The 24,831-nt window shown below is 33.2% G+C and overlaps 1 non-coding gene across 1 annotated transcript; it reads left to right on the forward strand.

The window, feature by feature from the left end:
- Positions 1-2,592: 2,592 nt before the first annotated feature.
- MIR166E (microRNA MIR166e) lies at positions 2,593-2,868 on the forward strand. The gene is given in 1 exon segment (NR_120795.1): positions 2,593-2,868. It is a non-coding gene; the product is annotated as a microRNA MIR166e (primary transcript).
- Positions 2,869-24,831: the final 21,963 nt, after the last annotated feature.

Raw genomic sequence — 24,831 nt, forward strand, 5'->3', positions numbered from 1 at the left:
TCTTTTTCTGCAAGCTTTTGCATGGAAATGAAACTGAAATGAAGGGGCAATGCGCGACACAGTTGAAAGAGAGAAAATTGGGAAAAGAAAAGAAGAGAAAAAAAGTAAAGTAAGAAAAAGAAAAGAACAAAGATGACGGATGCATTGTGGTTGTGGGGTCAGTTATAAGGAAAAAGTTATAGAAGTCTGTGATTTGTGAAAAAGAAAGGAAACCCCACTTTTTATTCAGTTTAATTGGTCAGAATTGAATTATCTTGTCGTGTGAGAATTGAATAGGAATAAGAACGGATGGGTGAGAGCCAAAGAGTTCTGTTTTTGTTTGTTTTCCCCAAGGGAATAGATGAGTTTGGTTACTTAGAAACTCTACTAGAAAAATGGGGCTTACTGATATGATTACAGTTGGAAACTGTGGATCTTTAAGTTCCCTTTCATAGGAATCAAAGAGGGGGTTTCACTTAAAAGGCCACGTTTACTCTATACATACAGCGCCACTAGTTTCATTTGGTTGCTTTTGTTGTTTTGAGGACTAAAAGTCAATCAAATTCAGACCTACCGTGTTTAGAAAGTATTTTTGAGCGATTTTCAGATTTGGTCTACTGTTTTGTTTTGGGCTATCGTTAAATTTTACCAGTAAGATCACATTATCAATGTATATGGTCGACAACATTTACATAAATACGAGACAGATCAAACATTTTGGGATGTAGTCAATATTGATAAGACCATAAATTTTGGAATTGTGTTGCCGTCTTTCTCTCTTTCTTTCTGGGTAAAGAAAATTAGGGCAAAAGAAAAAGTAATAATAATGGTATATTCGGTAATTTGTTATGCGAGAGAATGAGCCAAATTGGATGGTTTTTTTTTTTTTTTAAAAAAAATCTTTTTTCAACCAGAGAATTTACTCTGTGCTCGTTGTTCCTTCTTGTTTTTGCTGTTTAAGTATTAGTAGAAAAAATTGAAAAAAAAACCCCGAAATTGCAGAATAGTATTTGATTCACACATATTCATTGCGTTGTAAATGGTATGGTTATTTAAATGTGTTCGAAAGCAATTCAATTATCTTAATGAGGTCTATGTCAATGAATTTACACATTTGTTTTTATTTTAGTGGCATAAACATGATCTTAAGTTCATTTTTTTTTGGTTTAGTGAAATAAACTGTGATCTAGGTTTTATCTTGGTGATATAGATATGACCAAAGCTTGTATTGACATAGCGTCTCAACTGGAATGTCTTTTCTTACTTGGTAAATTTGTTAGGTTCGACAATTAGTCGATGGACGAAGATCACAGATGCTCTTTTGTTCTACACTTTTTCTATGATACCTGTACTCGGTTAACTCGAGAAATAAAAAACATTCATGTCAAGTTTAGGTTGTATTTTAAGCGTGTTTTAGTGTCTAATTAATTTATTATGTGAGAACACCAACGTTGTTTCAAAAGCATAATTAACTAGTTATGATATATATACGATCCCGAGATTAATAAAATTCAAATATTTCTCCTTTATCACTCAAACAAAGGAAAGAAGTCCTTTTTGTTGCATGAAATAGATGAAACTAAGAGAGTTGGACTCCATCCAAGTTAGTTAGGAATTTCTTTTGTCATTTAACTCACATCACTCATCAATATATTAAAAGAAAACAGTCACATTTATCATCCCATTGTCATTTAAGGCTTCATTTATCATACGGTGATCAAATAAAAACTTAACTTTTCCCACCACATTGGCATGCTTTTAAGAAGGCTACATCAAGATGGGAGTAGCCATAAATTATATAACGTACATTCATATTAAATGGTAACTAACTATTTTCAAATAAAATGTGTTGAGGACAAAGTTATTGACATTTTTGAATTCAACAAATATAGGGATATGAAGATTTGAACTATTAACCTAAAAAAAGTATGTCAATTAACACTGAAATTATGGATGCAAGCGATGTCGGCCACATACCATTTCTTTCCTTCAGTTAGTTTTTGTTTAAAAATGTAACTTCAAATGTATAATAATGGGATATAGTACAAAGCTGAGGCAGTGGAGGCCCCATGTCCCTCTTCTTTTCCCATTCCTAAACATGTCTTTTAGGTCATCTCTTCTACATCTTATCTTTCTTGATTTTCAGTGCTTAAATTCTTTTAAAAGCAAAGCCAATTATAAAAAAGTATGTGAGAAATTACAAGTTAAGTATACAGCATATAAAATGGTTTAGAACAAGACAAGGTGATGACTCCAAAAACCACCAAATTCAATTCCTTTTTCATTATTATTATTATTATTATTATTATTATTATTATTATTATTATTATTATTATTATTATTATTTGTTGTATGCTTTCTATGACCTGTCTGTCATCATATGTTTCCCACCATCAAATAATAATGCATCAATAAACTTCTTTCTTTCACCTTTTTTATTTATTTTTCTCATGGCTTCCCTTCTTCTTTTACTCTCTCCTAAATTTTTTAGTATATTGGAAGGGTATGCAAAAGAAAAATTAAAGAAATCCTTTTTTAAGGACAAAGTTGTCCATTCTTTCCTCTTCTTGTTGAGTCTTGCAAATGAGAAAGAAAAGAGAGATAGGAAAAGGGGTGTTTGGAATGGAGTTTGCTCCGAAATCTTTTTTTTGTCAATCCTTTTGAAAGGAGAAGAAATAAAACTACATGTCAATGTCTTTTCCTGTCATTTTTTCTTAAGTTTTCTTTCTTGCTTTCTTCTTTATGATCTTCAAAATTGTTATTCTATGTTGTTTTTTTCCCTGACTAAAAGTAGTCTTTTTCTTCTTCTTCCTCTTATTTGAAAGTTTGTTCGTGTTGAATAAATGGAAAAACTGATCTCGGACCAGGCTTCATTCCTCACACGTACCTTTTCCTTTGGTAAATTTTGGATATTGGAAAGAAGAAAATAGCTTTGATCAACTTTTCTGGTAAGCTCTCTTTTGAGTCTCTTATTGGGTTCATATATATAACTGTGCAGCACATATTTGTATTTATTGCCTCTCACTTTAATTAGGTTAGGGTTTGATAGTTGTTGGGGATTAAGATTTGTCAATATGTCGAAAAAATGTATGGTAGTATTGATATTGATAAGTGATGTTTTCAAAGTTTGAGATCTTTAGAGGGGTAATCGGTGTCGTCTTAACCGTTCAACTATGCTCAGATATTTGACGTATTTGCTAGTTTTTCCAAATTTTACATTTTTAAAATACAAAACGATTGGTACGATTTTCGATATTTTTATAAATTTGTGTCAACTATCCGATCATTCTGAAAAATACTATTCAAGAGATCCCAAATATGTTTTGTTTTTTAAATATATGTGTATATATATATATATAAAATGTGGGATATTGGAAAAAGAAAATCCATAGTTCAATGTTGCAAACCCTAGGGTTTTACCTGTATACGATTTGAATTCATGATATGTATACATTTTAGGTTGAAAACAAAATTATTGTTGCTCAATTAATTGCAAAATGACATTTCTTTGAAAAATAATATTTTCAAATATATCTATAGTCAAGAATTAAGACGATGTCTTTGGCGAATGCAATGAAAGCTATGGCAATATGAATTGATTACAACCTTAAAAGATGGATAATTTGATCTTTTACTTTTATCAATTAGTCGAAGTTTAAAAAATTAGGTGGATAGTTATAGTGTTTAATTAAAGATTTAAATTGGTATAAAAAAAGATAGAGATTAAATAAAAACTCGACTTAATATATTACCATATTTTTCCAACACACTCGGAATCTATTCATTTTGATTAATTATATATAAACCCATGCAACGTGTTTTAGTTTTACAAGTTTTCTTTTTAAAATTGAAATGTTTTCACAGAAAAAGCATCATTTTCAGAAAGAAAGAAAGAAAAAAAATTAATTCTTGGAAATAATTTCCTTTTATATATTTTTCTCAAATATTTTTGTTAGGTTTAAAGCTTTGTTCACCAACTTGGCATATTAACAACCCTACCATAGTGGATAAGAGATTCAGGCTTAGTAGATAATTAAGTTTAAGGAAAAAAGTTTCATTTTTTTTAGTTACATTTGTCACACTGTTATCAAATTTATGTCCTTAACTTTTAGTTTGATGTATTTTACAATTTTTGATCGTTAAAAAAAAGAATATATAAACATGCACAAATGAACTTCGAGTATGCCCCTCAACCTTTTATAACTTTGTTACGACCTTCTGGTGTAAACAGTTCATAAATAAAAAGGCTGTCACTGCCCTCCTCAACCATGTTTCCTAGAAACTCATCTTCATATTCTTAGGTTATTCGACTAATGGTACACCTATCGAGACCGACAATTGTGGGATATTTATCTCACAATTGGGTTCGAGTTTGACGGTCCATGCATGTTGGAGGTCTCTGTTCTCATCTTTCTTTGAGAAAGATTTTGGCCAATGTACTGTTAGAGATAAAAGAAACTTGGAAAACGGTGTACTGAGGTGAAATCAAAGCGGATTCATAAGTTCTTATATTGAGAAAATTATTGCAAAATCCTTTTTAATTAATCAAAAACCTCCCGCTAATAAAGAGTATTCAAGAACAAAATAACTTTTCCAATAGAATACCTTCTATAGCTAAACGTGTTTATTCGAATAAGCGATGTAACAAATCTATCTAAAAAGGTTAAAGCTGAGTACAAAGGACAAAATTTTAGAAGAAGTCGAAAAAACACTAAAAATTTTAAATGTCAATGAAAAGAAATTTAAAGAAATTATCGTATTTAAGTCGAATCTCTTCTAAAAATAATTCAAGATATACTCAATGCAGAGGATAACTACCATAGGTAACATTAATACATGATAAAATATAAAAGTGAAACAAAAGTAGAAGATCCTAAATATGATTGGTACCATAGACCTTTTATGTGCGATTTGGACCGGAAGCTAGAAAGTTACAAATATGTCAATAAAACTTAATTCATTGGCAAGTCTATCTATGCATGGAATATAGATGAGATGTCCAAATTATTGATTATTGAAGTTCTTACTGAAATGCTCATGGCTGCAAGTGCCTGTGACTCCAATAATATGATCATGACCAACCATGAAGCAGTAAAACAAACCCTAAATGGTTTGACAAGTTCGATACTAAGCTTTGGTGGGAGACAACTGCCTTAGCAAAGAAATAAGCGCTGAGACAATATCAAAACCAATAAAACTAAAGCCAAAAGATAGAAAGTAGTTAAAATAGAAAATGGAGCCTCTACTTCAAGAAGTAGAAGTGGGAGATGCTTTTTAGCTCCGAACTTCTTTTTCTTATAGAAAAAGAAAAAAGAAAAAGAATTACGATAAGATTTGGATAGGATAGGACCCCACTTATCTTTATCTTTGTAATCTGAAAGATGTTAAACAAAAGCTAGAATACAAACTAAAAATTAGAATTACAAACAGAAGACAAAATACATATAAACAAAAATAAAATAAAATTAGCTAAAGATATATGTCTGCGAATGTCTCCAAGTCTCTTTTGGTCATTTTTTTCTTGAAGATGATGATGCCATCCGACTTCGTTTGAATGGTCAAGGTTGGTCTTACAATGTGGCAACTGAAGACTCTCTGAGATAAAATACGTCCAGGGACTTACTCTTGGCTTTCCCGTCAATTAACTATCCAAGCATCATAATCTTTTTGAATTAGCTAGTCACGGTAAGACTTCCTAACCAGAAACAATCCTCACTGACTGCGCTGGCCTACGAGTGGTCACTCTGCTTTAGTTGCTTGCCATCTCCATCACCTCCCCTTCAATCGAGGATTACTTCGATCGATGATTACACTTTGGAGGCTTGATATATAGGACAAAATTTGTATAACGACAAAAATTTATTTATGTACTTTTCTTTTAATAATAATAATAACAATGAAGCAAAAACCTATTTTTCATCCTGGTTGAGAATCCAAATAGGGGTCAGAAATATCGAATTTGTAATATGGATCATTATCAAATTCGATATCGTTGATGGATGAATCTGAAGAAATTTTAGTATCTTTAAGATTAATCCTCCTGTAGTCATCGAAAATGGTGTGGATGATTGTTTCTATGACTGCCTAGAGATCTGCCTTAGATGTAGCTCTAGCGATGGAGGTCATAATTGAATTCTTCGTGAGAAGAAACTGGTCTTCTTCTTGAGAGAGAGACAAGCGTTGATTTTGAACCATTTTGCTATTTGATCTTCATTCAGATGAGAGTAGTCGTACTTATCCCACCAATTTACCCGTAAGATCTTTCCTAAGATCTTAAACATTGCCTTGGACGAAAGTTAGTGACTTAAGCAAAAAATCCAAGGCACCTAAAAATAGAGAGAGAATATATACGTTGGCGAAAGTGAAGATGAATAGATACTGGTTGAGAAGTGATGGTAGGCTCGTTGAACCTCGACTGAAATTTTTTTTGGAGTTAGGCCGAAGTAGCTCTACCATTTTTGGAACCAATTTGAAAAATTAGTTTTGTAAGATTTCGTACAAAATGTAATAAATGAAGAGTGGTTATGAGATTCATGCCATAGTACTTTGTACCAAGCTTTCATGTAGTCTCGACACATGTACGATTGAAGGTTGAAAGTGTTGGAGAATTTTCTGAGAACAAACATCCCTTGAGGCCAATGCATGTGATGGTGTTAGAACCCTAGAAATTTTGAGTTTGGAGTAGACAATTTTTTTAGGATTATTCCGATCCGAAATATGAGTAATTTTTGAAGCAAAAGGTGTCGACCAAAATGAACTCATAAAATTGTCTCATTTTCTTGATGTTTTTCGGGAAGAAGTTGAACCTATGGGGGTAGACCTGAGAAAAAATTTCTTGAATCGAAGGTCCGTTAAATTCTGGTTTGATTACAACATCTTCTAGAATTGTTTTGGTTTGGTAACCTGTGATCAGTGGTTTGGGCATAAAAACTGTTGGTTTTACCATCCGGAATTAGGTTTTAGGCTTATAAGATGGCCTAATTGACGTAGCAATGCTTGTTAGGTGCAATAAGGTTGTAGACGAATCTGGAGTTGATCCAATTGTTAGAATCCTTTGCGAGGAACCTTGACGACACCTAGATACAGTTTGGAAAATTAGATCCATGGCTTGATTATCTGTACACACAGGAATGAATGCAGATGCTTGAGAAATAAGGCGTTTGCCCTTAGAAGAGCTTGATTTAGAGGAGCTAACTGTTTGAAGAGGAACTTGGTTAGGATGATTTGGTGGAAGAGGGGGCAGATGCCTCCCGGGTGGCAAAGGTCAACTAGAGGCTGGAAACATTTTAAAAAGCACTTGGATTCTTTGAGAACTTTGATTTTGAGAGGTGCTCTCTTGAGAGGTAATTAGCAAGGCAATTGTTACTCCCTTTTATAGACTCAATTGAGAAATCAAAACAATATAGAATTGTTTGTCATTTTGCAAAGATTTGCTTTGAAATAAGATTCTTTACATCTTCTTCAAAGATGAATTTGCTTGCCTTTGAGTCAGCTCTAACAACAAAATCTTTGTTGATAAGATCTTGAAATTTTTGAATGGAAAGTATTATTGCTAAAACTTCTTTTTTGACGGTGGAATAGTTCTATTGAGCACTATTCCAGACTCCAAAATGAAAACAGACTAATGATTCTTTTCCGTTAATATCTTGTTTGAGGATATCGCCGTGACCTTTTTCTAATGCATCGGTTTCAACGATCATTTTGGCCTTTTCAACTACTAGCGATAAGCATGGAATTCCTTTAGCCAAGGGCTTAATTGATTGGACTACCCGCATATGCTCAGCCGTCCATGGTTTTGGATTTTTCTTCAGTCTGTCATAAAGTGGTAGACAAATTGTACGAAGGTCTTTAATAAAGTCTCCAATATAATTGATGCACCCAAGAAATCGCTGCAGTTGGGTCTTATCTTGAATTTCATCAGAAAACTTATCCACGAAACCCAAATGACAGGTATAAAATCGCGTTCAACGTTCCTTTCGGACAATACGAATGGAATGTCATGCCATTCAATCTTAAGAATGCTCCATCGGAGTTTCAGAAGATCATGAATGAAATTTTCAATAAACATCAAGACTTCACAATTGTCTACATTGATGATGTTTTGATATTTTCTGAAAGTATTGATCAATATTTTAAACATTTAAATATGTTTATCAATATTATTAAAACAAACGGTCTTGTGGTGTCTCTACCAAAGGTTAAATTATTTCAAACTAAAAGACTATTTTTAGGATTTGATATTGATAAAGGAATCATTAAAACTATTCAAAGGTCATTCGATTTCGTGGATAAGTTTCTTGATGAAATTCAAGATAAGACCCAACTACAACGATTTCTTGGGTGCGTCAATTATATTGGAGACTTTATTAAAGACCTCTGAACAATTTGTCTGCCACTTTATGACACATTGAAGAAAGATCTAAAACCATGGATGGCTGAGCATATACGGGCAGTCCAATCAATCAAGTCCCTAGCTAAAGGCATTCCATGCTTATCGCTAGTAGACGAAAAGGCCAAAATGATCGTCGAAATCGATGCATTAGAAAAATGTTATGGCAACATCCTCAAACATGATATTAACAGAAAATAATCATTAGTCTGTCTTCATTCTGGAGTCTGGAATAGTGCTCAATAGAACTATTCCAACGTAAAAAAAGGAAGTTTTAACAAGAGTACTTTCCATCCAAAAATTTCAGAGAGATATTATCAACAAAGATTTTCTTTTCAAGACTGACTCTTAGCAAGCAAATTCATCTTTGAAGAAGATGTAAAGAATCTTGTTTCAAAGCAAATCTTTCCCAAATGGCAGGCAATTCTATCTTGTTTTGATTTCTCAATTGAGCCTATAAAAGGGAGTAACAATTGCCTTGCTGATTACCTCTAAAGAGAGCACCTCTCAAAATCAAAGTTCTCAAAGAATCCAAGTGCTTTTCAAAATGTTTCCAACCTTCGGTCGACCTCGGCCACCCGGGATGCCTCTGCCTCCTCTTCCACCAAATCAACCTAACCAAGCTCCTTTTCAAACAACTAGTTCCTCTAGAGCAAGATTTTCCAAAGGGCAAACGCGTTATTTCTCAAGCATCTGCATTTACTCCTTTGTGTGCAGATAATCATGCCATGGATCTAAGTTTCCAAACTGTATCTAGGTGTTGTCAAGGTTCCTTGCAAAGGAATCTAACAATTGGATCAATAGATTAGTCTACAACCTTGTTGCACTCAACAAGTCCCACAACGTCAATTAGGCCACCTTCTAAGCATAAAACCTATACCTAGACGGTAAAACCAACTGTTTTTATGCCCGGACGATCGGTCACAGTTACCAAACTAAAACAATTCTAGAAGATGTTGTAATCGAACCAAAATTCGATGGTCCTTCCATTCAAGAAATTTGTTCTCAGATCTACCCCCATGGGTTCAACTTCTTCTTGGAAGACATCAAGAGAATGAGAAAATTTTATGAATTCATTTTGGTCGACACTGTTTCTGTAGAAATTACTGATATTTCGGACTGAAATAATCCCAAAAAAATTGTCTACTAAAAGCTTAAAATTCTCAGGGTTCTAACACTAGCCCCATTGGCCTCAAGGGATGTTTCTTCCTAGAAAATTCTTCAAGGCTTTAAACTTTGAATCGTACACGTATCGATACTAGATGGAAGCTTGGTACAAAGTACTATGGCATGAATCTCATAACCACTCTTGGTTTATTACGTTTTGTAAGAAATCTTACAAAACTAATTTTCCAAATTGGTTCAAAAAACGATGGAGCTACCTCAGGCTAACTCTGAAGATTTTTCCAATCGAGGTTCAACGAGTCTACCATCACTTCTCAACTAGTATCTATTCATTTGCACTTTCACCAACGTATAGATTCTCTCTATTTCTAAGTGCCCTGGATTTTCTGCTGGAGTCACAAAATTACGTTCAGAGCAAAGTTTAAGATCTTACGGGTAAAAAGGTGGGATAAGTACAACTACTCCCATCTGAATGAAGATCAAATAGCGAAATGGTTGAAAACCAACGCTCATCTCTCTCTCGAGAAGAAAACCAGTTCCTTCACGCAAAGAATTCAATTATGACCTTCATCGTTGGAGCTAAATCTGAGGCAGATCTCCAAGCGGTCATGGAAACAGTCATCCACACCATTTTCAATGACAACAAGGAGGATAACCCTGAAGATACAAGAATTTCTTTAGATTCATCCATCAACGATATCAATTTTGATAATGATCCATATTACAACTTCGATATTTTCGATCTGTATTTAGATTCCCAACCAGGATGAAAAATAGGTTTTTTTTCTTTATTATTATTATTATTATTAAAAGAAAAGTACATAAATAAATTCCTGGACGTATTCTCTCAGAGAGTCTACAGCCATTGCATGGTAAGACTAATCCTGGCCATTCAGACGAAGTCGGATAACATCATCATCTCCAAGAAGAAATTACCAAAAGAGAATTGAAGACATTCACAGACATATCTTGTCAACTTTTCTTTTATTTTTGTTTGTTTGTATTTTGTCTGTTTGTAATTCTACTTTTCAGTTTGTATTCTAGCTTTTGTTTAGCATCTTTCATATTACGAAGAGATAAGGATAAGTGGGGGTTCTGTCCCACCCAAATCTTATCGTAATATTTTCTTTTTTCTTTTTCAATAAGAGAGATTCTAAATAGATAAGCTACCAGCCAGAGGTCCGGTCTTGTCGGCCACTCTTTATGTCTTTCCACTTTGTAAAATTATTGTTGATACATGTAATAACTTGTATGGATAAATGATATCTCGGTGGAAGAACTCCTGCTAATGATGAAGAAAGTAGGAATAACAACAGAAGAATCTAGAAAAAAATTAAGATGTTCAAAAGTGGGAAATAGTCATTGGCATTGAAAAGAGCAATATATTGGTGGACTTCCTCAATTTTATGGTAGAAAGAGTATATAACTCTCTAAATAAAACCTAAATATAATAGAATGTGAATTAAAAATTTATAACAAAATAAAAGTTCAAAGCAAAGTGCTAAAAGCCATAATCTCCCCCAAAGAGATTTGGAAACCTTTTGTTCTCAATATTGCTTCAAAAGATTAGAAGAACTAGACTCATCTAAAAAAAAAGAACTTCAAAAAGAAATTATATACAGGCTTACATAACCATCCCTGTACTATAGGAAACCAAAAAGGACATATATCCCTTACAAACAAAAAAGATATCACAAAAAATCTCTCTTTATAAGCAGAAAAAAAACTAATAATATGGAGAAAAAGAAAGCACAAAAGGCAAAAGAGTCAAAAGAAAAGCTTATTTGCTACAAACTGTAGAAAAGATCGACACTTTGATAATAGAGATGCTCAAGCAATAAAAATATAAACGAAGTTGATAACAAAAATTATTATTCCAAATCAAATTCCCAAATTACCCAAGTTATGATGAATCTAATAATCAAATACAATAAATTGTTTATGAAATAGACTCAGAGTTCTCAAGTAACAAAGAAGTTTTCTTTCGAACAATAGATTATATCACTCTACAATGATCTAAAAAGAACGATACTATAAATATTAAAGATTCACTTACATAATCTACTTCAAAACCTCGTAGAAGAAAAGAATTTAGATAACAAAATTTTCGTGGATCATAGAATAGACCACCTTTTGTCTCTTTTGAGTAACCTATAAAAACATTGTTTTATTTGTGGTTCCGATTTCTTTGGATTTGTTACAAGCACATGTGTTAGACATTCCCAAATTTTGAGGTGCCATAAACTACTTTTATGATCTCTCTATGTTTAGCTGGTGTTTTATTAACACTCTTTGTGGAACTTGTGGTTCAAGAGGTAAGCTATAGTCTCTACTGCATAACCCTAAAACAAGATAGGAAGAGAACCATAACTCATCATAGATCAAACTATGTTTAACAAGATTTTATTTCTCATCTTTAATACATCATTTTGCTGAACTGTGTACCAGATGTTGAGAGTTGAGATGTGATTCCATGTTCTATCATATAGCTATGGAATCCAATACCTATATACTCTTCACTACGATTTGATTGATTTTAATCTTTTTACCTAACAAATTTTCAGCTTCAGCCTTATACTCTTTGAACTTTTCAAGTGTGTCAGATTTATGTTGCATTAGGTAAACATACTCATATCTTGAATAATCATGAGTAAAAGAGACAAAATATTCAAACCCATTTCTAGCTTTAACAATCATTGGATCACAAAGGTTTGAATGTATAAGCTTCCAAGGGTTCTTCGGCTCTATAATCGTTTCTAGTAAAAGATCTTTTTTGTCATTTTTTCTTCTAGACAAGACTCACATACTAGTAAAGAATTTTTTTCGAACTTGTTTAGAAGTCCATTCTTAACTATCTCCCCAATCTTATTGAGATTAATGTGACCTAGTCTTAGATTTCAAAGATGAGCATTTTCTTTTCTTACTTTTAGTAGTTGTAGTGTTGAATATTTCATTATAGCAGAACAAATGTGACCTAGTCTTAGATTTCAAAGATGATCGTGAAGTATTTTAGATACGAATGGTCTTAGTACATACAAACTATTTTCATTATAGCAGAACAAATGCCTATACCAATATCGATATAAACATTTTATCATGAAGAAAAGATATAAAATAAGATTGTTCGAGCAAGCAAAATAAAGAAATCAAATTCCGCTTAAAGTTTGGTACAAAAGAAACATTGTTCAATGAAATAAACTTAGAACAAAAAGCAGTCTAATTCTTCCAATTGCAACTGTTGAGACGACCTGTGTACTGATGATGAAAATGAAAAACAATATATGCTAAGGGTGATTAAAGCTGAAGAAATCTCCTTAGAGGAAGAAGAGTTGTCTTCTGAACTGGATGAAGATATGCTCAATAAGATTCTAGAGGACTCTTCTAAAGAACCGTCATCATTTGAAAATGAATCAGATAATGAATAGTTGATTCTTTGTAGTGGTTGCACTAATATTCTCACCAGTACTCAAAAAGGTCTTTTGGACATCATTGAAGAAGTAGAAGATGATGCCATAAGAAAGAAAATACTTTTGAAACTTCGAGAGGTATTAGAAACTTCTGATCAAAAGTTCAAATATTCGATGAATTTTAGCTTTCAAGCTGTAATGAATCAGTTATCAAAAGAGCATGCTGCCCCAGTAAAAATCACTGACCTTGAGCATGAAATCAAAGCCCTCAAAAGGGGAATTGCTGAAAACATGTAGTAAATATCTTGTCTTGAAAATGCAGTCACTGCAATTCAAGTATAGATGTTTTCAAAGGAAAATGTTGAAACTCCAAAAAATATAATGGAATCAACATTATCACCAAAGTCTTCAATAAAAATGGTTAACAAAAATCACTTTAGTGATTAAAGATTACAAGTTCGAAGTAGTAGCCCTTATCGATTCTGGTGCTGATCAAAACGTTATCGAAGAAGGGATAATTCTATCCAAATACTTTGAGATTACAAGAGAAACTCTCATAAGAGCAAATAATGATGCACTAAACATTAAATACAAACTTTCAAAGGTCCGTGTCTGTAAAGGAGATGTGTGCCTAGTATATTCATCTCTCCTTGTAAAGGGACTTAATAGGATATAATTATGGGTACTCCTTTTCTCACTCAAATATATCCATTTACAGTTTTTGAGAAAGACTTAATATCTCAGAAATTTGGTAAAGAAGTTAATTTAAATCCTGCAAACCAGTTATTCAAAAATATATTTCTTCAATTAAAGATGAGATTGTTAAAAGTCTTAATCGAATTTCAAAGTAAGAAAAGCAAATTGAATTTCTTCATGACAATATTAAAAGTCAAAAAGTGAATGAAGAAATCAGTAAACCTTGTTCAAATAAAAATTCAATCCATCCTAAAAAGGATTGACTCTAAGATTTGTTCCAAGTTGCCCAATGCATTTTGGGCAACAAAAAAAAAAAAAACATAGTGGACCTTCCTCATCTAAAAAGGTTTGAGGAAACCCAAATTCCTACAAAGGCCAGGCCATTCAAATGAGCAAGAATTTAGTTGATACTTGCTTCAAAGAGATACCTAATCTACAAAATAAAAGCACGCGGTCTTGTTCTGCCTTTTATGTCTAAAGTGTATCATGAAGCCCATCAAAGAGCCCGCGGTCTTGTTCTGCCTTTTATGTCAACAATCAGGCAAAAAAAGAACGGGGAGTTCCTCGCTTGTTTATTATCTATAAACCTCTAAATAAAACACTCAAATGGATTAGGTTTTCCATACCTAATCGCCAAGATTTGCTTAAGCGCATCGCTAATGCAAAAATCTTTTAAAAATTTAATTTGAAGTCTGGATTTCGGCAAATTCACATCAATCCAAAAGACAGATATAAAACTGGCTTCAACATTCCTTTCAGACAATACAAATGGAATGTCATGTCATTCAGTCTACAAAATGCCCCTTCGGAGTTTTGAAAGGTCATGAATGACATTTTTAATAAATATCAAGACTTCATGATTGTTTCCATTGATGACGTTTTGAATATGTTTATCAATATCATTAAAATAAATGGCATTGTGGTGTCTCTACCAAAAGTCAAGTTGTAATTAAATTTGATATTGATCAAGGTATCATGAAGCCCATTCAAAGGTAATTAGATTTTGTGGATAAGTTTCTAGATAAAATTCAAGATAAAACCCAGCTACATAGATTTCTTGGGTGTGTCAATTATATTGGAGACTTTATTAAAGACCTTCAGACAATTTGTCTGCTACTTTATGACAGACTAAAGAAAAATCCAAAGCCTTGGACGGTTGAGCATACGCAAGAAGTCCAATCAACCAAATCTCTAACTAAAGGCATCTTATGCTTATCGTTAGTAGATGAAAAATTCAATCTAATCGTCAAAACTGATGCATCAAAAAAGGGTTATGTGACAACATTCTCCAATAGGAAATTAGCGGGAAGAAATCCCTAGTCTGTTATCACTCTCCTTTTTGGATATAGAGGAATTCTCAAACAGTTTCTACATAAGATCGAATCACTAATTCGATCCCACTCAAGAATTTAGAATGATACCTAAAAAATTACTCAACGGTAAAAAAAAAGTTACTTGAAATACTTTTTTGTGTTAAAAAATTCTAAGGAGAATTAATGAATAAGAAATTCGCGATCAAAATAGATTTGAGAGCTTTTAATTTTTATTAGAAAAAGATGTAAAAGATCTTTTTTAAAAATATTTTTTTGCCTGATGGCAAGCCATACTGTCTTGCTTTGACTTTAAAGTTTTGCCTATAATACGAGTACAAAAACCCTGGTTGGCTATCTTACAAGGGAGTTTCTAACTATGAAGCTCTCTCTCCTCTCCAACTAAGAAAAATGAGTGCCGATAGAAGATGAGGTAAAGGAAGAGGAATCTCTACCTTTTCAAGGGGTAGTTGCCTATCTTCTTCTTTAAACTCTACACCCTCATCTATGAGTGCATATCAATATACAATGGATTTGGTGTTTATCATGGTAACTTGATCAAGATCATTTGGCATACAAATTAAATCTCCCACAGAGTCTTCTACTCCACTTAGGCTTTTGGCCAATCTTATCTATCCTTTTGGCGAAATCGTTCAAATAACCTTTCCTACCTCTCCTTCTTCAAATAGAGAGTCATATACTCCTCCTCCAATTACATATTCTCAAGTCGTCACTCTTGAAAAATGGTTTGAGCCACAACTCGAGATTAAAACGTATTTTAAAAAACATACCGTGATCTATGATCCTATCATAGAATTGAAATATCAAAATCTCATCCTTATTAGCTTAGCTCTTTACACCAAGTACATATGGAATTCAAACTTTACAATTACAACAAGACTTAAAACGTTGACTTTTAGGCGCTTCATGCTTTGGCTCAGTCTTTCCACTTATAGTCTTGGCCTCACAAAATTGTGATGCAGCCTTCGACATCTTCTCAGAACTGCGAGGCAGCCTTTGGCGTTTAGGAGTGTCAGAGTTGTTTACATAACAACCCATCTTTCCCTCTTTTACTTGACTTGTACACCTAACATCCTCTCTTTACTTAGCTTTAACGCTTGATAACCTAGGGAAGGGAAACTTAAAACATAAGTTAAAGACTTAGTGAGTGATGGGTTTAGGAAATACAGTTTAAGGGAATATAATATTTTCAATAATAGCAATCTTAATCTTATGAACATAAATCCTCATCACATCAAACATAACTACAACAATTACAATAATTCCATATGTTTCATTCATCAAGTTGTACACCAGTCATTGTCAGGACCTGGGATTCACCCATTGCCTAGACATGAGATTCACTTTCACTAGCGTCTCGCGAAAGACTTGGGATTTCCACTAGTGTCTCGCAATAATCAATCTTTTCTTAGGCTTAGAATTCTCTTTCACCAGCATCTCATCGCCTAAGAATTTAATTTCACCAGCATCTCGCAATAGATGTAAGATTCACTTTCACCAGTGTCTCACAATAATCAATCTTTTCTTAGACCTGGAATTATCTTTCATCAGCATCTAGCTATCACAATTCATTCCTTGCTCAGACCTGGGATTCAGTTTCACCAACATTTAGCCACCTAGACTTGGAATTCACTTTCACCATCATCTCGCGTTAAACCTAGGAATTCCACCAGCGTCTTACGATAACTAGTACCACACCACACATCATACAACCATCGTGATCAACAAACAAGAAGCATTTAGTTCAAGCTTACTTTCAATACATATCATCATATTAGTAACAATCTCAAAGGATAATCACCAAACATAAGGTTACAAAGAGCACAATCATTTAGCTATTATAAGGATCACTCACGAAATACTTAGCCCCTTTTTGTTTTCAACTTTCTCTTCTCGCCTAACAATTTTCCTCAACCAGCCTCTCAACACTCTACACTTCCCCTTAACAAGTTATTAGAATGTTTAGCACCTCATGGCTCTTTTCTTCTGGCCTCTTTGGTCCTATTTATAGTGACCTTTCAAATCTTTGGGTCATTTCAGCTTTAGACATGCATGTCAAGCTACCACTCATCAAGTCATGCACCCAACATAATTTCGACACATCGACAGCTACCACTCGGGATTAGACATTTCACTTGAAACGCTAACCTTAACTTCTTGGAATGTTCAATTCCTTATCGCTCGACTGTCTTCTCTAGAAGGAATAGAGCATTTACTTTCCCTTAGAGGGTTGTCTAGTCACCTCACGCAACATCTACTTTTTCAACTGTACGCCTACTTCACTATAACATCTTTAGGTATAGGTATTTCCCCTTGCGTTACTACATAGAATGCCTAAGTTCTTAACAACAAAAGCATGCTTCTTTCTCGCTAGTTAATTCTATCACGTCACCTTGCATTATGCAACAGTAAACGCAAGCAATTCTCCTTGCATCGTCTTTTCTCAAATGCATCCTTCATTGCAGAATGTTTTTTATTTGCACTTAGCCAAAATGACTATTACCAACAAGGCTCTTCTTCAACACGATTTCCTTTTTCGGTATCAAGGCCTTACAAAAAAATATGTTTTAATCTCGAGTCACGACACAAATAATTTTTTAGGGAGTGACTGACTTGAGAATATGTAGTCAGCAGAAGAGTAGATGACTCCCTATCTATACTATATATAAATGCTCCTATACGGAGACTTTTTTTTCTATGTTACCCTTCCTTTGAAAGCATTTTGTTAATTTTGTCATTTGTTGTAATTCTTTTTTAGCTTTTTCTTTCTTTTATCATTTACCTTTTATTTGAGTTTTATTAATAAAAATGATTTCTAATTATTAATTAACATTAAATGTAGTCAAATATGAAGAATGTAGAATATGAAATGTCTTTATCTATTTATTTCTAAAAAGAAATCCACTATAGAATTTATGACTTTACCTTTAATTCTAATTGCATTGGTTTCAAAACTTTTAGAATTTTAGTACGTAGTTTTAAAATATCATTCTTGTTACTATAAAAGGAGCCTTCTTCACTACATTTTCTAAAACTTGTCTTCTTTTGGTTTCTTTTGCACACAACTCAATTTCTCTCGAAATTCATTTTTTGATTTAAAGAATGATATATAAAGACATTTTTTTTTTGTTCCTTCATCTACGCAGTTTCCTCTAGCAAATTCTATTTTGTATGATTGATAGACAAAGACAAAAAATTATTAAGTATGTTCATTCACTCCAAGAGTTTTTAATAATTATGTAGCTCTTCTCACTCATGCTAGCAAATGTTTGTGGAATGAATTTGGCTAGAAGATCATTCTTGAGTCTTTGAGACCATCAATATAAAAGTTTCCTTTGTTATGATATTTTTCATTATTGACTTGGTTCTTTTTTGTACTAAAAAAAGACAAGCACACTATGCTATAGACTTAATTACTTGGTAATTGAAATATGTTTTTTAAGGTTTTCAATTTCTTTTAATTGATATACTCTTCTTCTTACTACAATAATAATAAATAATGTGAAGCGTAGTCCTTTATTTTGTGATATATTTTAAAATCAAAGTAACGTACTTTTAAAGAAAAATATTTGTTATAATTTAAGAAATTTTGTATTAATTACAACCTCACTTTTTTAAATATTATATTTTACACAACTCATTAAACTTGAATATCGTAGCCTTCAAATACGAAAATCTTAACATTCTCACATTCTCCCTTTAGTTTTTTTTTTAATTTTCAATGTTCATTAATTTGTAGTGGAATTTTTTTAGTTTATAATACGAAGAGTTTGAAAATTAATTAAAATTCTCACCCCTACAATTAATTACTATATATACATCAACAAGTATGTTTTGTTTCTTTTTCTTTATTTTAAAGTTGTGTTTTTTTCCTCTTTATATTTTTTCTTCTATATTTGAATATAGAAAGAAATCTTTAATAATTAATCTATCTTTCTTATACTCATTCTATTATTTTAGCAATTTTTTTACTTCTTCAAGTATCTTTGCCTAAATTTTCCAAGAGAATCTAAAAAGAAAAAAATAATAATTCAAAGATGAATGTGACAGATCATGATATAGAAAAAGACTTGAAATATCACGGGCATCGCACGTGGTAGGTACTAGTTTAAAGGAGGGGTAGAAGACCTTATTTGAACGACTCCGCCAGAAGGATGAATAAGATTGGTCGAAGTTCTAAGGGGAGTAGAAGACTCCGTGGGAGATTCAATCTGTATGCCAATTAGTTTTAATCTCGATCAAGTTACTGTAGTAAACCCCAAATTCATTGCATATTGATCTGCGCTCATAGGTAAAGGTGTAGAGTTTAAAGAAGAAGATAGGTTGCTGCCCCTTAAAGAGGTAGAAATTCCTCTTCCTCTGCCACGCCCTCTATCGACACTCATTTTTCTCAAAGATTTTTGGAAAGGAGAGAGAGCTTTTGAGTTAGAAACTCTCTTGAGAGGTTGTTAGCTAGGGGCGTTTTGTTCCCTTATTATAGGCAAAATGTCAAAGTTAAAGCAAGACGATATGACTTGTCATCTGGCAAAAAATTGTTTTGAAACAAGATCTTTTACATCTTTTTCTAATACAAAATTTAAATCTATCGAATCTATTTTGATCATGAATTTCCTATTCAATAATTCTCCTTCAAATTTTTTAACACAATTTAAAGTAACCCTTTTTTTATAGTTGAGTAATTTTTTGGCTATCTTTCCAAATTTCTTAGTCGAATCGGATTATTGATTAGGTCTTATCTAGACATTGTTTGAGAATTCCTCCATATCTTAAACAAACAGATGCTTCAATTTCAACAATAAGGGTTGCTTTTAGGTTGATAAGGCTTAAAGTGAATCGATTTGACTAAAGGCTCAATTGTTTTTTAACAACTTAGATATGTGTGTCAAACCATGTTTTTGGTTTTTTCTTTAGCCTTTGATAGAGTTGTTTGCAAATGGGCCAGACATTTTTGATAAAATTAGAACATAATTTAAACAATCCAAAAACCTTTGAAGTTGGATTTTATCAAGAATTTGATCTGGAAAATTTGAGGCAAACTCAATTGATCTTCGAATGGGATTAATCATTCCTAGGTGGATTTCAAAACCCAAAGATCTAATTTTTGTTTTAAATAATTTGATTTTAGTAGAGAAACTACCAAACCAATTCTTTTTATGATACCCATAAAAATATTGATATGTTTAAAATATTTTTCTATATTTGAAGAAAAGACTGAAACATCATCAATATAAATAATTGTAAAATCTTAAAAATTGTTGAAAATGCCATTTAAGATTTTTTGAAATTCTGATGGGGCATTTTTTAGCCTAAATAGTAGCACATTCATTAGTATTGTCTAAAAGAAACATTGAAAGCAGTTTTATATTTATCTTTTTCGGATATTTGAATTTGCCAAAATCTGGATTTCATACCAAATTTTAAAAATATTTTTCATTTGCATTTCTTTTGGGCAAATCTCGTTTATTAGGAATTGAATATCTAATCAAATCCAAAACTTTATTTAAAAGTTTATAATTGATTACTAACTTTGGAACTCCAGGCTCCTTTTCGACAGCATTATTAACATATATGGCGTGTGAGGCCCTGATTTCAAAAGGACCCTCCTTGGGAAGTTGTTCCGATACGTGATGAGACATTCCACAAGGAAGAATTTAAAGGAAAGCAGGCAACACAAAGAGAACAACATGAGCCAAAAGGTTCTATCGCATGGACATGAGCTGGTGATGACAGCATTGCAATGAGCGCCACAAGCGAGGCGTTGGCGAAATACTGCAAGAAGATGTATCTGTGCCCAAAAGGTTGAGTTGAGGAAATAAATGTCTTGTCAAGCGACATGACAATTCGTTGTGGGAAAGGAAACGGTGATAACTTTTTGGAAAAAGAAAAAGGACAGTCGAACATTTAAGAGTTTGGCTTTCCAAAGAGATAAGGTGTGCGTCTCAAAGGAAAGTTAAATCATAGTTGACAGATAGACTACATATCGAGTCTGGGTTCGTGGCAGGGCGTGGCGTGTTAGTAAGGTGACACATGTAAAGCACATAAGTGACCCTTGGATGTGAAGGGTCTCTATAAATATGACCGAAAGCCAAAAGAAAAAGAGAGGATTTCCCAAAAAAAGAAAAGAAAAAAAAAAGAAAAGTGTTAGATTTTCTTATGAAAGCAAGAGGACAAGGTTTTGAATGCTAAACGAACAGATCCTCCGACCGTCAGATAGAAAGAGAAAGTTGAAAGTCAAAAAGAAAGAAGTTGAGGCTAAGTATTTTGTGTGAGTGACAAAATGATTTACATGTTTTGTTTTTATCGATATGCTATTTACATTATTTTGCAAGTATTGTTTGAAAATAAATAACATGATCTATAAACATTTCCTATGGTCGCTTACCTTATCGTGAGTAATCAAACACGCTTTATGGGTTTTGTTTCTGCAAGTAATAAGATGTGCTTTGCAAATGACTCATCGTTTTCTGTGAACGAGTGTGATGATGTTTATGAAATGCCTTATTAATCTATGTTAATCTATGTTAAGAGTAAGTTTTTGTGTTGTTGCGCTCTTGTGGTGTTTGTGGGGTTATGCTCTTTGATGTGGCTTGATCTACCAAACAACATTGGATGGAATCCTAGGTAACTGAAATGATACTAGTGTGTGTGAATCCCAGGTCTAGGCGATGGGAGAATTCTTAGGTTGGAGAGAGTTGTGATGAGATTTGAGGCTAGACGCCGGTAGAAGTCCTAGGTAACTCGCATGATGCTAGTGGAGTATGACTCCTAAGTCTTGGCGAGAGGAGAATCTCAAGTCTAAATAGATTGTTAATGAGATGTTGGTGGAGTGTAGCTCCCAGGTCTAAGAATGATGGAATGTGGGGAGATGTTGTTGGATATCCCAGGTAACTCGCTTGATACTGGCAAGAGCGAATCTCAGGTCAAGGCAATAGGAGAATCCCAGGTCTCAAAGTTGAGCTTGTTGCAAAATGATCCCAGCGTATGACGTTGTAGTCCTCGCTGTGTGGATGGCGCTTGGTTGTGACTTGATGTGTTGTGCTTTATCTGATGTGGGTGATGCAATGTGCTTTATTTGATGGAATTGATGATTAAATATTTGTGGATTCTTTGTGTTTCCCCAAAAGGTTTTCCTAAAAACTCGTCGCTCACTAAATCCGTTTGACTTATGTTTTAAGTGTTTCCCCTCCATAGGTTGTAAGTGTCACGTCCCGCCCTAAATGTCACTCCTGTTGGGTTTTATGTCCTAAAACTCGTAGATAGTAAATATAATCAATTGACTGTCATTAATAAAGTATTTTATTATTATAATTTCAATAAGTGTTATTGATTATATTATTAGTTTTGTCTTAATAACCTAAATCCAATAAACTAACATCCTAAGCTGTTTGATGAGTCTTGAACAGTACGTAGAGACATACGAGGATTAATGTTTAAGATCAACTTAAAGGGTCTATAGTATAGGGTTAAGGTTGGATACCTTACCCTATTAACACTATGGATACGGCTCACTTTGTATTTGATACAAACACATTGATCCAATGCGTCCATGTATGCGACATGCGAGTGAGGGTATCCTATGCAATGAGTTTGCATAAGACTGGACCACGAAATAGTAATCACTAGATATAACTCCGTTAACTAGTTGGATTTCTATTTCATTATTAGGATGACCTAGGTGACTTAGTCTTAATCCTGAGTGTATTATGAACTCTTGTTTGCGAGGGATTGTCCTTTGATTTGTATGGGTGAGAGTTGCCAAATTGCTGACTCAATATGCTTATCATTTTGGGGACAAGAGCGAGTAGGGAGCTGAAAACATAATCACACAAGATGGAATTCACTCCTTCCACCTTTAGGGTAAGTAGATAAGTGTTCCCCTAAATGGTGTCTCGAGGACTTGAACAAAGGGCTCTACCCTCTCTATGGCACGAGAGGGGTTTCTGTTTAGTGGTTGGATCATAAACAGGTTGTTCATTAGAGGAGCACTGGTATTTAAGGACTAGAAGTAACCTAGGGGTAAAACGGTAATTTGACCCAGCTGGTGTTACGAACACTTGTGAAGGACTAACTTACTGGTATTGGTCTATATCCGTGGACACAGAAATATATCTACAGTGAAAAGAGTTCAGCTGTGAGTGTACATACAATTAACGAATATTGATTAATGTGGTTAATGAGTTTAGCTAATTAATCTCATATCGTTGTAGCTTCTGATCTGTAGGTCCATTAGGTCCCCTTCCTAGCTCATAAAGAGTAATGAGATTTATTTATATTGGTTATAATTTGAAATGTTCAAATTTACTTTAGGAATTAATATAATGTATATTGATACATTATAATATAAAGTTTATATTTTAATTAGACTTTATTATATAAATTTAATTTTGGATATGATTCAAAATTAAATCACGAGATAATAAAATATTTGAATGAGTTCAAATATTAGTTTAATGTGAATTAGATTCATATTAAAACTATAGGTTAAAATTTAATGTGTATGTGGTACATATTAAAACTATAGGTTATGAGAGAAATTTATATTTGAATATGATTCAAATTTTGGATTAAATTAAATATAAGATATTTAATTTAGAAATTAATTAATTGGAGAATTAATTAATAGTTTAGTTTAATTTCATTTAATTAAATTAAAACTATAGGTTATGTAAGAGATATTCATTTAAATATGATTTAAATGAAATATTAATTAAATATGATTTAATTAATTAATTAATTAATTTAATATATATTAATTTAATATTTATTTATTAAACTAATAAGGAACGTGGGCAGTTTTCCCATGTTCCCATTTATTCTTTCTAACTTCCCTCTTCTTCCGACTGAAGAAGAGGGAATTTTTTGCGTAACGAAAATCAGAGGGGTTAGTTCTGCGAAGATAGAATTGCTCTCCTGTTCTCTCTGAACAAATTTTCTCTCTAAAGAAAAATTTTCTTATTCCATTTTTTGTTTCCACAAACCATCTCAATCAGAGAATAGGAAGGTTTCCAAGTGGTGGTGCTCAAATTGGTGATTGGTAAATTGAGAGTTGTCAACAAGCGTAAGTTTTCTTCTCTGTATTTTTCTTTAAAGCATGTTTAACCATAAAAATAGTTTTGTAATTTTTGCCAATGTATTGGTAATTTTAAGGTTCCAATTAAAATTGAGTCTTTGTAATTCTTTCGCTAGAAAGGGTTTTTATCCCTCAACTCCATGCAACTAGATGGGAGCATGCCGTCTAGACATCCATTGCATACCTCTCGTGTGATGACGCACGAACGCCTAGTAACCGGAACAACTCTTACACCCGTCTTTTCGCAAAGCTCATTCCTTGAGCCTTAGAGACTTTCACAACTTCTTGCAGTAGAAAATACCTCTTAAACTTAGCTTTTTCTCCTAGCTTTTAATAATGAGACTCAACATCTTATAGGTGATAAGCACAAAGATAAACACAGCGGAATAATAAATAAAACTTTCTCTCTTTATTAACTTAACACTTTTACAAAGTTCAAAAATTACAAAATGCATTTCCTTTTTCTCGGGACATAAAACTAAAACCAACTCTGATCTACACACATTTCTTCTCCTTCCACCAAGAAGCAACTCTTCGCACCAAGGTCTCTAAGAATCTGAGACTCCTTTCTTCAACCCCTTCCTCTCAAGTCATCAACATCCCAACTCAAGGGCAGTCCTCAATAACCCTTTTTTCTCTACACCGCTAAACACTACTTGTTGCGACAGATACCTAGATCAACTAACACATCTATTTACAGACCGCGTTTAGGGCTATTCTTTCCCTGACTAAGCTCTTTGGTTCTCTGACTCCCTAAGCTAGGCCTTACCAACCTAGATATTGCACTCGCCTTCCTTCTAAGCTAGGCCTTCGACGCTAAGGAGCGATTTGCTT

Source organism: Cucumis melo, chromosome 11 (assembly GCF_025177605.1).
Source record: "Cucumis melo cultivar AY chromosome 11, USDA_Cmelo_AY_1.0, whole genome shotgun sequence".
In the NCBI taxonomy this organism is placed as follows: Eukaryota; Viridiplantae; Streptophyta; class Magnoliopsida; order Cucurbitales; family Cucurbitaceae; genus Cucumis; species Cucumis melo.